Genomic DNA, 15,160 nt, shown 5'->3' on the forward strand with positions numbered 1-15,160 from the left:
CCGCAGCTCTCTTATACACAGTATGATGGACCCACAGCTCCCTTATACACAGTATGATGGGCCCGCAGCTCCCTTATACACAGTATGATTGGGCCGCAGCTCCCTTATACACAGTATGATGGGTCCACAGCTCCCTTATACACAGTATGATGGGCCCGCAGCTCCCGTATACACAGTATGATGGGCCCGCAGCTCCCTTATACACAGTATGATTGGCCCGCAGCTCCCGTATACACAGTATGATGGACCCGCAGCTCCCGTATACACAGTATGATGGGCCCACAGCTCCCGTATACACAGTATGATGGACCCCCAGCTCCCTTATACACAGTATGATGGGCCCACAGCTCCCGTATACACAGTATGATGGGCCCACAGCTCCCGTATACACAGTATGATGGGCCCGCAGCTCCCTTATACACAGTATGATGGGCCCGCAGTTCCCTTATACACAGTATGATGGGCCCACAGCTCCTTTATACACAGTATGATGGACCTGCAGCTCCCGTATACACAGTATGATGGACCCACAGCTCCCGTATACACAGTATGATGGACCTGCAGCTCCCGTATACACAGTATGATGGACCCACAGCTCCCGTATACACAGTATGATGGACTGGCAGCTCCCGTATACACAGTATGATGGACCCACAGCTCCCTGTCATGATTTGGATGCCCCGGTCATTTACTCATCCTCCTGTGTTTTTTGTGCAGATTTCACCTGCGTTTTACCACCTGTGGATTCCTATACAGGAGCAGGTGTAAAACGCTGCGGAATCTGCAAAAAGAATTGACATGCTGCGGAAAATACAACGCAGCATTTCTGCACGGTATTTTCCGCACCATGTACACTGCGGATTTGGTTTTCCATAGGTATACATGGCACTGTAAACCAGATGGAAAACTGCTGTGAATCCGCAGCGGCCAATCCACAACATGTGCACATGGCCTGAGAGTGAGGAAGAGGCCAGAACGAGGCTCCCACAGACTCACATTGATTAGTGACCTCTGCGCTGCTCCATGAAACACTGGAACCGCTGACAGGCCACGAACTGCAGGAGACGGAGCCAAGCGGAGACTTAGGGTATGTGCACACGCTGCGGATCCGCAGCGGTATCCCATACGTTTACAGTACAATGTAAACCTATGGGAAACTAAATCCGCAGTGCACATGCTGCGGAAAAAAACGCCGGAAGCGCAGCGGTTTACATTCCGTAGCATGTCAATTCTTTGTGCGGATTCCGCTGTGGGTTTACACCTGCTCCAATAGAAAACTGCAGGTGTAAACCCGCAGCGCAATCCGCAATAGAAACCGCAATAAATCCGCAGGAAAAAACGCAGAGGTTTGCCCTGCGAATTTATCAAATCCGCTGCGGAAAAATCCGCAGCCCTCCACAATACGTGTGCAAATACCCTAAAACAGATGAAAACGCCAAAAGGCAAGTATCAGACAGGAGGCAGGGGACATGGATTTTCAGCACCGCTCCAGAAATAAATAAAAAATACTGCTGGAGTGGTGCTGTAAATGTGATGCAGCTCTTGGTTACTGTATGCGGCTCCTTATACTAATACTCATAAAAGGCCCAGGTGGTACGCATCAAAAGCCCCCTACCCCCCCATCTCCAGCCTCCCCACACAGCAAATATTACATGATAGAGTACATATAATATCATAACTAAACATTATAATATTCAGCCCCCAGTGACCTGTCCCCCCTCCCCCACTTCAATACCCCCATCAACTCCATCATTTCACATCCACCCCCTCAGTGCCCTGTCCCCCCTCACTCACCTTCTGCCCCCACAATACCCCCATCGTCTCACATTCACCCCCAGTACCCTGTCCCCCCTCACCCACTTTCAGCGCCCACAATACCCCAACGGTCTCAGTGACATACCTGAATTTAATAAACCTAATAAGTTCCATCCCCAGCACTTACTGATAACGTTTGCACTGCAGGCAGGACCAGGAAGTGAAATGCAAGGTGGGCACTAGGACCCAGCGTGCCTGAGCCAATCCCAGCGTGCACAGAGTAAAGAATGCTGCAGCCGGGGAAAAGCTTCATGATCAGGTCAGACGGGCGAAACCATTCACTGCAGGGGGGAGACTGCAGCCGGCCACTGTGCTAATAGCCAGCGTGCAGAGTCTTTGTCAGACAGGAGCAGACATTATACTGCTCTGCTCCTATGCTGTGTGCTGCCTCCTCACAGAAGTGGCCCTGGCTCCCGGTGGGCCCCTTCATGTGACAGGGCCCGGGGCGATGGCCCCCTCTGCCCCCCCCAGTAGCTACGCTACTGCCCCCGATCATGTGACAGGGGTCGGCGATGCACTCATTTCCGGCCGCCCGGCCGGAAGCGCCGGTTAAATGCCGCTGTCTGCGTTTGACAGCGGCATTTAACTAGTTAATAGCGGCAGGTGGGTCACGTTTCTACCCGTCGCTATTGCGGGCACATGTCAGCTGTACAAAACAGCTGACGTCCCGGCTTTGATGCGGGCTCACCACCGGAGCCCACATCAAAGCGGGGGTTCTGACCTTGGACGTACTATCCCGTCCGAGGTCAGAAAAGGGTTAAAGCAGCGTTGGTCCCCACTGACTGAATACCACAGGTGGTGTCACGAACATAAACTCTATTCACTAAACCCCCTTAAAGACTTTCCCCTTTTACATGGGCGCCCAGGGCCACAGACCGGGTCGCCACCATGACATTCCCCTGTGAACACCGGACCCGGTACCGGGAACCCCACGGCCCTGGCGGGCGAATCACTGGCATGAGTCACTTATTTCACTATGTACAGACAAGGGCCGCATCTCATCATTCAATTAATAAACTACCCAGTTTATTATATAGGAGCATAGGAAACCATGTGAATGAGGATAATGTAATATATACATGTAGCTGAACAGTGGACCTCCAGGGTCAATGTTACTGGTGGGCCCTTGCCACCCCTTGCTCGACACTTGTTGCAGGTGTATTTGGCTAACAGAGGACCAACCCAAATCTCACCCTCATCTTGATAAAGCTATATTTACCCAGACTGACTTTAAGGCTGCCGTCACACTAGCAGTATTTGGTCAGTATTTTACCTCAGTATTTGTAAGCCAAAACCAGGAGTGGAACAATTAGAGGAAAAGTATAATAGAAACATATGCACCACTTCTGTATTTATCACCCACTCCTGGTTTTGGCTTACAAATACTGAGGTAAAATACTGACCAAATACTACAAGTGTGACGGCAGCCTAATACTTAAACCCAGTGGGCTCTGGCATACGGCCATGTCTGCCTGATGTGGATGCTGGGCACAGTGCCAATAATGTATGATATGAACGTCAGGCTAAGCTGCCTAGATATTTTAGCCAGTTCCATGCTTAGCTCTGTCTTCATGCAGCACGGGGTCCTGGCCTTGAATACAACCATGGACAACATTCCGGTTACCTTCAATACTAAAAGCATAAACCATCCTGATCAGTGATATATTGTACTAATCTATGAAGACTGTCTTTTCTGATAACAAGCTCTGTATTGTGGCACAGGTTGGCATTGGTGCTGGTACATCAAGGGTATGTTTCCACCTGAAGTACATGTGGATGATTTCCCACAATGGAATTTTGTGCAGAAAATCCCTTACTTGTTAGGCTGCCGTCACACTAGCAGTATTTAGTCAGTATTTTACCTCAGTATTTGTAAGCCAAAACCAGGAGTGGAACAATCAGAGGAAAAGTAGAATAGAAACATGTCACCACTTCTGTATTTATCACCCACTCCTGGTTTCGGCTTACAAATACTGATGTAAAATACTGACCAAATACTGAACGTGTGACGGCAGCTTTACGGCTCTTTTCCACTTGTGAGAATAAAAACGGTCCGTTATCTGGACCGAAAAAAAGGGTATGCGTTTGTCATGTGAGTTCAATGCGATTTTTTAATCGCACCATCCGTTTTACATCCGTATGCAATCCGTTTTTTTCTCTGTAACTATTTTTATACAGTCATTTACTGGACTATTTACAGTGTTCTATGCCACAGAATGGTAATGTATCCGTAGAAAACGGATGGAATACAGATGGTCCGTATTCCATGCATTTTTTTTCTTGCACCCATTGACTTGCATTGGCGAGTCTCGTCTGAGACTCGCAGCAAATTGCAGCTTGCTTCGATTTTTTTCTCAGTCCGATTTCGGCTGGAAAAAAAAATGCAAATGAGATGTCACCTATTGAATAACATTGGTCCGAGTGCAATGCGATTTTTTATCGGATTGCACTTGTCCGTTTTTCTCGCAAGTGGAAAAGAGCCCTAAATGTTCGAATATTGATAGTACAATTGGACTCTACAAGGCCGACACACTTTCTATTCCGAGAACTGCCGGCTAATCAGGGAGTTTTCCAGTTGTATACTGGTCTTTATCCAGCTCAGTAGGAGCTTTATTGGCAGCCTTACTAATTGTCACTTTATTCTATATGAGTATCAATATCAGCCATATTGGTCGCCAATTTGCTTCTGCTGAGGCTTTAATAGTGGCCGTAATAAATGCAACTATAAAAATGACTGAAAATTACCTTAGATGTTACAATTGAAGGCATTTTTAGGAGCACTTTTCTAGATTTTTTTATATACCACTACCCCACGTATACTTGCACTCCAGCCACCACTCCACGACGCCATCAGATCTTCAGATGTCATTACGTGACGCGCATTAGATCATCATCACTATACTGAAGTGAGACTGGAGCTAGAATGAAGCCGCCTAGGCCTCTCTGTAACATCTGCAGAAGACAATCGGTTAATTCTCCATCCCAGGAGGCCATGTAACAGGTGGCATGTGGCTTTTAACTGCCTTATGTCAAATGTGTGCCATCCAATATACACGCGCCACTGAGTTTATGTGGGTTTAACCCATTGCATCTCTGGAATAAAAATGAGGTCGGCTGCAGATTGTAATCACTTTTTTTTTTTTTTTTTTTAAACTTTCATAAGTTTTCCTTTATCCGTAGAATAAGCCGCTTTGGAGAAACTAAGAAACTTATTTTAAATGTCTTCATAATGTAATAAGTTTTATACAGGACTTAGACCTAATCGCCTAGGTGACATGGCAAACCTGGGAGGCATGGAAGAATTTTGTCATGTGCCATAGGAATGTCATAAAACCTGATTGCAGGGGGAACGAAATGTTTTGAGAGTATTTAATGGCCAATGTTAATTGTGTTGGTTCCAGGAGGAGGATCTGAGTTACAGAAGAGATGTCACAGAAGCAGGGTGTATTGTGAAGAGCGCACAATATAAGGAGCAGCAGGGGGGCAAGTCTGAAACTGCTCCGAGAGGTAAAATGGGGATACGAGAGCTGCCAGTTCAGAGGCCACATCTTTACACACAATGGTATGGAGAGACAGTGCGGTCCGTGTTAAAAAAGGAAATGTGTATGCAAAAAAATATTCACACATTGCAGGCAAGTTTATCCACTTCCTTCTTTAAAAAATGGTCTTGATGGCTTCCAGAAAAGAAGGTCACCTAGCGATCCCTTACAATTAACTTGATTGTGGGGTTCACTGCTGGTCTATACTTCCTAGTCCCTCTCAAGACACACTCTGCCAATCCATCACTATAGGGGTGTACAGTCTTAAACTGCTTGTCCACTACTTGGACAACCCCTTCTTATATACTGTATCCCCCAAGGAAAAATAAAATAGTAGATGCTCACCTCCATGCGGCGGTGCATTCCAGCAATCTTGGCGCCATGTCTCCCCGAGATTGTGTGATGCCACATGAGTGCTGCAGCCAATCAGCAATCATTATTGGGCTGCTGCACTCACCAGTGTGAAAGTTGCAGCCAATTAGAGGCCGCTGATTGGCTGCAGCTCTTACATGACATAGCAATGTCACAGAAGCACTGAGAGACCCAGCACGGACAATGCTGGAACTGCGCCGAAGCAGGAGGTGAACATCTCTTATTGTTAGTGTCCAAGTAGTAGAAAACCCCTTTAACTAGTGACTAGCTGCAGCAAGTCACATTTCCGTGTCAGGATATCCTCACTGCAACAGCAATTAGAGGCCAGTGGAGGGACTGCAGTGTTAGCCTGGGAATTAATGATGTCCTGTGCCGGCAGCAAGACTAAAAGGTTGTTTGAGAGCAAGTAGGTGATTAGCATACTTCCGGCCACATTCCAACTAGACATGCTCAGTCTTGCATGTCTAGTCGGAATGTGGCTGGGAGTATGTACGTACTGCTCCTCATAGTGTGCAATGTGAGCATTCTCAAGACTGCAGTCATATACAGTGATGGCTGACATTTGTGATAAGACTGGACAACCCCTTTAATTTTGATATTTATCTGTCCAACGCTGTAGATGCAGCGCCCCCACTGCCGCAGGGCCGAGGGGTACCCGGTACCGGGCCTCTGAGTCTCTGCTCTGGGGTTGTCACGGTGGCTAGACCCGGTCCGTGACCCTGCTGAGGGGCGCACAATTAAAGGTGGTGGTATGGTGCTGATGTTATGGTGCGGTGTAGTGCCGGTCGCGGTCAATAACGAGGACACCAGGTTGCAGTCTCTTTACCTCTTTACTGAAGGCTTCTGAGTCCTCAATCCGGAATACGGTTATCCGGGCTGCGCAAGTCCAGCCGGTCCGATGGCACCTCCAGAGTTCCCTTTGCAGGTGGAAATCTGTGCCTACCTTCCTGCGCTTGGGTGTTGTGGTCCTCCCCTGCTGTGCTTACGGGATAGTCCCCACAACTGTTGTGTCTGTTTCTCGTGTTCCCTCACAACTCGATTCTGATGTTCTCCCTCTACGTCCCCCTGATCTTATGGTTAGGACGCACCCGTATGACGGGGAGGCTCGGAGCTCTTCCGGGACTCCAGCGTCGCCCCACTCCTGTTGTTACCCCCCTGTGTCTTCCTGGGTCTGGGTGAGACAGCCCGCCTGTAACTGACTGTCCTGCCGTAGGTTTGAAGTTTGGCTTGGAGCTCTATACTTCCTCGGCGTCCCGGCCACCGGTTATGCGCCTCAATAGGATGTTGCCTCGTCTTACAGCACGACTCCTACTGGTATTCTCCTTGTTGCGTTGATCTCGTTTCTCACTCAGCACAATAAACCGCGCTTCTTGTCCTTTCTTGGGGTACCGCCGCTATAGCGTGCAGGCGCGGTCCCGTAACGTTCTCTCTGTTCGCTAGGCCTCTGTCAGGATCCCACCCCTGACAGGGACCCCTCCGAATCTTCCCCTACAACACCCTCTGCCACAAGGTGTTGCCTGGTTCCAACCCAGTCAGCTTTCTTTTCTCACTTCCTGCCTAACCCCCAGTTTTACCAGATTGTGAGGAGTGGCCTAATAAATAGAACCCTTAGCTCCCCCTGGAGGCCAGACTGTGAAATGTATTGGTGTCTGTGATACCTGGTCAGATGAACTCCTTCAGTGCCATCAGACGTACCATAGCCCCCCTTAGCGGCGGAGCAACAGTACTGCAACGACCAGGACTCTGGGGCGCTGCACTCCTCCCCGGTTAAATCCAGTACTCCTGGACTGGGAAGAAACCATTAATACATGTCAGAGGCGGATCTCGGCTGCTGACGGACACGTCCTCAAGGGGCAGAAATATTTAGACTGGGCGGCCATTGTCTTTCGCGCTCTCCAGCTCGTCTACGCCCACTCCACGCCCTTCTTCTTCTCCTGCGCTCTCCTTAGCGCTGTAATGGCGGCGGTTTTGGCGGGAACTTCTGGCGGCAAGTGGCAATACACAGTCTTTGCAATAAGTCACAGTCCAAGCACAATAAATCACAATTCCAAGGCACACATGACCCAATTCTTCAGGCTTAAGTAGATCCTGTTCGTGGCGCCAAAATTGCAGCGCCCCCACTGCCGCAGGGCCGAGGGGTACCCGGTACCGGGCCTCTGAGTCTCTGCTCTGGGGTTATCACGGTGGCTAGACCCGGTCCGTGACCCTGCTGAGGGGCGCATGTCATGATTCCCAATGGCAGGGAAACATCAGAACACAAAAATAACGGACGAGCTCTGGGTGATGGAATCTCGAGCTGACCGTGAGCTAAATCTACCACACAACTAATAGTAGCCAGGGAGCATACCTACGACTTCCTAAATGCCACGCGCCAGCCGGAGGACTAACTACGCCTGGTAGAGGAAGGAACAGACCTGGCTTACCTCTAGGGAAATACCCCAAAAGATGATAGCAGCCCCCCACATGTAATAACGGTGAGTTAAGAGGAAAAGACATACACAGTATGAAAGTAGATTTAGCAAAGAGAGGTCCACTTACTAGATAGCAGAAGGATACAAAAGAGGACTTCACGGTCAACTGAAAACCCTTTCAAAAAACCATCCTGAAATTACTTTAAGACTCCTGTGTCAACTCATGACACAGGAGTGGCAATTTCAGCCCGCAAGAGCTTCCAGCTACAGAGGATAACAAAAACTTCAAACTGGACAAAAGATACAAAACAAAAGGACAAAGTCCACTTAGCTGATCAGCAGACTAGTAGCAGGAACATGCAACCGAAGGCTCTGGTTACAATGATGACCGGCAAGGAAATGACTGGAGAGCAAGGCTAAATAGGAAACTCCCAAACACTGATGGGAGCAGGTGAACTGAGACAGCAAAACACACACAAGTCACCAGTACCACCAGCAACCACCAGGGGAGCCCAAAAAGCGGATTCACAACAGTACCCCCCCTTAAGGAGGGGGCACCGAACCCTCACGAGAACCGCCAGGGCGATCAGGATGAGCCCTATGAAAGGCACGAACCAAATCCGAGGCATGAACATCAGAGGCAGTTACCCAAGAATTATCTTCCTGACCATAGCCCTTCCATTTAACCAGATATTGAAGTCTCCGTCTGGAAATACGGGAATCCAAGATCTTCTCTACAACGTACTCCAATTCACCCTCCACCAGCACAGGAGCAGGAGGTTCAGTAGAAGGAACCACCGGTACCTCATATCTCCGCAACAACGACCGATGGAATACATTATGGATAGCGAAAGATGCCGGGAGGTCCAAACGAAAGGACACAGGGTTAAGTATCTCCAAAATCCTATAAGGACCGATGAACCGAGGCTTAAACTTAGGAGAAGAAACCCTCATAGGGACAAAACGGGAAGACAACCACACCAAGTCCCCAACACGAAGGCGAGGACCAACACGACGACGGCGGTTAGCAAACTGCTGAGTCCTCTCCTGGGACAACTTCAAATTGTCCACCACTTGTCCCCAAATCGATGCAACCGATCCACCACCACATCCACTCCAGGACAATCCGAAGATTCCACCTGACCAGATGAAAAACGAGGATGAAACCCTGAATTGCAAAAGAAAGGAGAAACCAAAGTGGCAGAACTAGCCCGATTATTAAGAGCAAATTCTGCCAACGGCAAAAAGGCAACCCAGTCATCCTGATCCGCAGACACAAAACACCTCAAATAAGTCTCCAAGGTTTGATTAGTTCGCTCCGTCTGGCCATTAGTCTGAGGATGGAATGCAGACGAAAAAGACAAATCAATGCCCAACCTGGCACAGAATGCCCGCCAAAATCTAGACACAAACTGGGTTCCCCTGTCAGAAACGATGTTTTCCGGAATACCATGCAAGCGAACCACATTTTGAAAAAATAGAGGGACCAACTCAGATGAGGAAGGCAATTTAGGCAATGGTACCAAATGAACCATTTTAGAAAAACGGTCACACACCACCCAAATGACAGACATCTTCTGAAAAACAGGGAGATCAGAAATAAAGTCCATAGAGATGTGCGTCCAAGGCCTCTTCGGAACAGGCAAGGGCAACAATAACCCACTAGCCCTAGAACAACAAGGCTTGGCCCGAGCACACACATCACAAGACTGCACAAAAACACGCACATCCCGAGACAGGGAAGGCCACCAGAAGGATCTAGCCACCAAATCTCTGGTACCAAAAATTCCAGGATGACCTGCCAGCGAAGAAGAATGAACTTCCGAGATGACTCTACTGGTCCAATCATCAGGAACAAACAGTCTACCAGGCGGACAACGATCAGGTCTATCCGCCTGAAATTCTTGCAAAGCACGTCGCAGATCTGGGGAGACAGCAGACAAAACCACCCCATCCTTAAGGACACCATCAGGTTCAGAATCCCCAGGAGAGTCAGGCTCAAAACTCCTAGAAAGAGCATCTGCCTTAACATTTTTAGAACCCGGTAAGTATGAAACCACAAAATTAAACCGAGAAAAAAACAACGACCATCGTGCCTGTCTAGGATTCAGGCGCCTGGCAGACTCTAGATAAATCAGATTCTTGTGATCCGTCAAAACCACCACCTGATGTCTGGCACCCTCAAGCCAATGACGCCACTCCTCAAATGCCCACTTCATGGCCAAAAGCTCCCGATTACCAACATCATAGTTTCGCTCGGCGGCCGAAAATTTTCGAGAAAAGAACGCACAAGGTCTCATCACTGAGCAGTCGGAACTTTTCTGCGACAAAACCGCCCCCGCTCCGATCTCGGAAGCATCGACCTCAACCTGAAAGGGAAGAGAAACATCAGGCTGGCGCAACACAGGGGCAGACAAAAAGCGGCGCTTAAGCTCCCGAAAGGCCTCCACAGCAGCAGGGGACCAATTGGCAACATCAGCACCCTTTTTGGTCAAATCCGTCAGAGGTTTAACAACGCCAGAAAAAACAGTTATAAATCGACGATAAAAATTAGCAAAGCCCAAGAATTTCTGAAGACTCTTAAGAGAAGTAGGCTGCGTCCAGTCACAAATAGCCCGAACCTTGACAGGGTCCATCTCAATAGAAGAAGGGGAAAAAATGTACCCCAAAAAGGAAATCCTTTGAACCCCAAAAACACACTTTGAACCCTTTACACACAAAGAATTCTCCCGCAAAACCTGAAAAACCCTCCTGACCTATTGAACATGAGACTCCCAGTCATCAGAAAAAATCAAAATATCATCCAAATACACAATCATAAATTTATCCAAATATTCACGGAAAATATCATGCATTAAGGACTGAAAGACTGAAGGTGCATTAGAAAGGCCGAAAGGCATTACTAAATACTCAAAATGGCCCTCAGGCGTATTAAATGCGGTTTTCCACTCATCCCCCTGCTTAATTCGCACCAAATTATACGCCCCACGAAGATCAATCTTAGAGAACCACTTAGCCCCCCTTATGCGAGCAAACAAATCAGTCAGCAAAGGCAACGGATACTGATATTTGACTGTAATTTTATTCAGGAGTCGATAATCAATACAAGGCCTCAGAGAGCCATCCTTTTTAGATACAAAGAAAAAACCAGCTCCTAAAGGAGATGAAGAAGGACGAATGTGTCCCTTTTCCAGGGACTCCTTAATATACTCTCGCATAGCAGCATGTTCAGGTACAGATAAGTTAAACAAACGACCCTTTGGAAATTTACTGCCAGGAATCAGATCTATGGCGCAATCACAATCTCTGTGGGGAGGGAGTGAACCAATTTTTGGCTCCTCAAAAATATCACGATAATCAGACAAAAATGCTGGAATCTCAGAGGGAATAGATGACGAAATGGAAACCAAAGGTATGTCCCCATGAGCCCCCCGACATCCCCAGCTTAACACAGACATTGTTTTCCAGTCAAGGACTGGGTTATGAGATTGTAACCATGGTAATCCAAGCACCAAAACATCATGCAAATTGTACAACACAAGGAAGCGAATCACCTCCTGATGGTCTGGAGTCATACGCATAGTCACTTGCGTCCAGAATTGTGGTTTATTACAAGCCAAAGGCGTAGAATCAATACCCTTCAGAGGTATAGGGACTTCCAGAGGCTCTAAATCAAACCCACAGCGCCTGGCAAAGGACCAATCCATAAGACTCAGAGCGGCGCCAGAGTCCACATAGGCATCCACGGTAATAACTGATAATGAACAAATCAAGGTTACAGACAGAATAAATTTAGACTGTAAAGTGCCAATTGAAATAGACTTGTCAGCCTTCCTTGTACGTTTAGAGCATGCTGATATAACATGAGCAGAATCACCACAATAGAAGCATAACCCATTTTTACGCCTATAATTCTGCCGCTCGCTTCTGGACAGAATTCTGTCACATTGCATTTTCTCTGGCGTCTCTTCAGAAGATACCGCCAAATGGTGCACGGGTTTGCGCTCCCGCAAACGCCGATCAATCTGAATAGCCATTGTCATGGACTCATTCAGACCTGTGGGCGCAGGGAACCCGACCATAACATCTTTAACGGCATCAGAAAGGCCCTCTCTGAAATTTGCCGCTAGGGCGCACTCATTCCACTGAGTAAGCACAGACCATCTACGAAATTTTTGGCAGTATATCTCAGCTTCATCTTGCCCTTGAGATAGGGCTATCAAAGCTTTTTCAGCTTGAATCTCCAAATTAGGTTCCTCATAAAGCAACCCTAAAGCCAGAAAAAACGCATCCACATTGAGCAACGCAGGATCCCCTGGTGTCAATGAAAATGCCCAATTTTGAGGGTCACCTCGCAGCAAAGAGATTACAATCTTAACCTGCTGGACAGGATCTCCAGAGGAGTGAGGTCTGAGAGAAAGGAACAATTTACAATTATATTTGAAATTCAGGAACCGAGATCTATCTCCAGAAAACACCTCTGGTGTAGGAATTTTAGGTTCAGACATCGGAGTATGTATAACAAAATCTTGTAAATTTTTAACCTTGGTAGCAAGATTATTTAAACCTACAGCCAAACTCTGAGGGTCCATCTTTAAACAGGTGAGATCAGAGCCATTCAAGGATTAGAAGGAGAGAAAGGCAAAGGCTGTAATTAGAGCTGAAATACAACTGATCCAACTATGGAGCAAGCATAGGGGAAAAAAAAATAAAAAATCTACAGACTTCTTTTTTCTCTCCTTTCTTCTGCCAATAACTTTAACATAGGCCGGTCATACTGTCATGATTCCCAATGGCAGGGAAACATCAGAACACAAAAATAACGGACGAGCTCTGGGTGATGGAATCTCGAGCTGACCGTGAGCTAAATCTACCACACAACTAATAGTAGCCAGGGAGTATACCTACGACTTCCTAAATGCCACGCGCCAGCCGGAGGACTAACTACGCCTGGTAGAGGAAGGAACAGACCTGGCTTACCTCTAGGGAAATACCCCAAAAGATAGCAGCCCCCCACATGTAATAACGGTGAGTTAAGAGGAAAAGACATACACAGTATGAAAGTAGATTTAGCAAAGAGAGGTCCACTTACTAGATAGCAGAAGGATACAAAAGAGGACTTCACGGTCAACTGAAAACCCTTTCAAAAAACCATCCTGAAATTACTTTAAGACTCCTGTGTCAACTCATGACACAGGAGTGGCAATTTCAGCCTGCAAGAGCTTCCAGCTACAGAGGATAACAAAAACTGCAAACTGGACAAAAGATACAAAACAAAAGGACAAAGTCCACTTAGCTGATCAGCAGACTAGTAGCAGGAACATGCAACCGAAGGCTCTGGTTACAATGATGACCGGCAAGGAAATGACTGGAGAGCAAGGCTAAATAGGAAACTCCCAAACACTGATGGGAGCAGGTGAACTGAGACAGCAAAACACACACAAGTCACCAGTACCACCAGCAACCAGCAGGGGAGCCCAAAAAGCGGATTCACAACAGGCGCACAATTAAAGGTGGTGGTATGGTGCTGATGTTATGGTGCGGTGTAGTGCCGGTCGCGGTCAATAACGAGGACACCAGGTTGCAGTCTCTTTACCTCTTTACTGAAGGCTTCTGAGTCCTCAATCCGGAATACGGTTAACCGGGCTGCGCAAGTCCGGCCGGTCCGATGGCACCTCCAGAGTTCCCTTTGCAGGTGGAAATCTGTGCCTACCTTCCTGCGCTTGTGTGTTGCGGTCCTCCCCTGCTGTGCTTACGGGATAGTCCCCACAACTGTTGTGTCTGTTTCTCGTGTTCCCTCACAACTCGATTCTGATGTTCTCCCTCTACGTCCCCCTGATCTTACGGTTAGGACGCACCCGTATGACGGGGAGGCTCGGAGCTCTTCCGGGACTCCAGCGTCGCCCCACTCCTGTTGTTACCCCCCTGTGTCTTCCTGGGTCTGGGTGAGACAGCCCGCCTGTAACTGACTGTCCTGCCGTAGGTTTGAAGTTTGGCTTGGAGCTCTATACTTCCTCGGCGTTCCGGCCACCGGTTATGCGCCTCAATAGGATGTTGCCTCGTCTTACAGCACGACTCCTACTGGTATTCTCCTTGTTGAGTTGATCTCGTTTCTCACTCAGCACAATAAACCTCGCTTCTTGTCCTTTCTTGGGGTACCGCCGCTATATCGTGCAGGCGCGGTCCCGTAACATTCTCTCTGTTCGCTAGGCCTCTGTCAGGATCCCACCCCTGACAGGGACCCTACCGAATCTTCCCCACAACACCCTCTGCCACAAGGTGTTGCCTGGTTCCAACCCAGTCAGCTTTCTTTCTCACTTCCTGCCTAACCCCCAGTTTTACCAGATTGTGAGGAGTGGCCTAATGAATAGAACCCTTAGCTCCCCCTGGAGGCCAGACTGTGAAATGTATTGGTGTCTGTGATACCTGGTCAGATGAACTCCTTCAGTGCCATCAGACGTACCATAGCCCCCCTTAGTGGCGGAGCAACAGTACTGCAACGACCAGGACTCTGGGGCGCTGCATAGACCACCAGAAATGTTAACATCAGCCTTTACTCTGCCGTTGAGCATAAAGGATGCAGGCATTATTATGCTCTCTGCTCTATGGTATTGCTGACATTAATCCCTTTACTACCCTATACCCCACGGATGCACAAAAGATCTCCTTCAGTGCCCTAGACCACCAGGGATGCTGACATTTATGCTTTCTCTGCCTTAAATATGAGAATATGCAGACATTAACTATTCACTGCCCAGAGGTGTTAGGAAAGCCACTTTCATTACAGTAGATCATTGAGGATGATACAATTTATCCTTCAACTCCTACCCTAGATCGCTAGACATGCCATCACCCCCTATGATAGCCCCACAGGGAGGCAACATCTTGCCTTGTGAGCTAAAATATTCATATTGCTGCTGTGGATCTGAACGCTGCGTGCAATTATTTAGATTATTATCAATATAAAACTCTTTATTTAGACTCTGCATAAAATGACTACTATATAAGGCTGCCCCTGGACAT

General features: G+C 47.9%; 1 long non-coding RNA gene across 2 annotated transcripts in view; it reads left to right on the top strand.

Annotated features, from left to right (window-relative positions):
* Nucleotides 1-1,987: 1,987 nt before the first annotated feature.
* LOC143808490 (uncharacterized) overlaps nt 1,988-15,160 on the top strand; it is a 97,337-nt gene continuing 84,164 nt past the window's right edge. For both annotated transcript variants that reach the window (XR_013221970.1, XR_013221969.1), the window contains exons 1-2: nt 1,988-2,074; nt 5,217-5,322. This is a non-coding gene — a long non-coding RNA (uncharacterized LOC143808490). The remainder of the gene's footprint in view (nt 2,075-5,216; nt 5,323-15,160) is intronic.

Source organism: Ranitomeya variabilis, chromosome 2 (assembly GCF_051348905.1).
Source record: "Ranitomeya variabilis isolate aRanVar5 chromosome 2, aRanVar5.hap1, whole genome shotgun sequence".
Classification (NCBI taxonomy): domain Eukaryota; kingdom Metazoa; phylum Chordata; class Amphibia; order Anura; family Dendrobatidae; genus Ranitomeya; species Ranitomeya variabilis.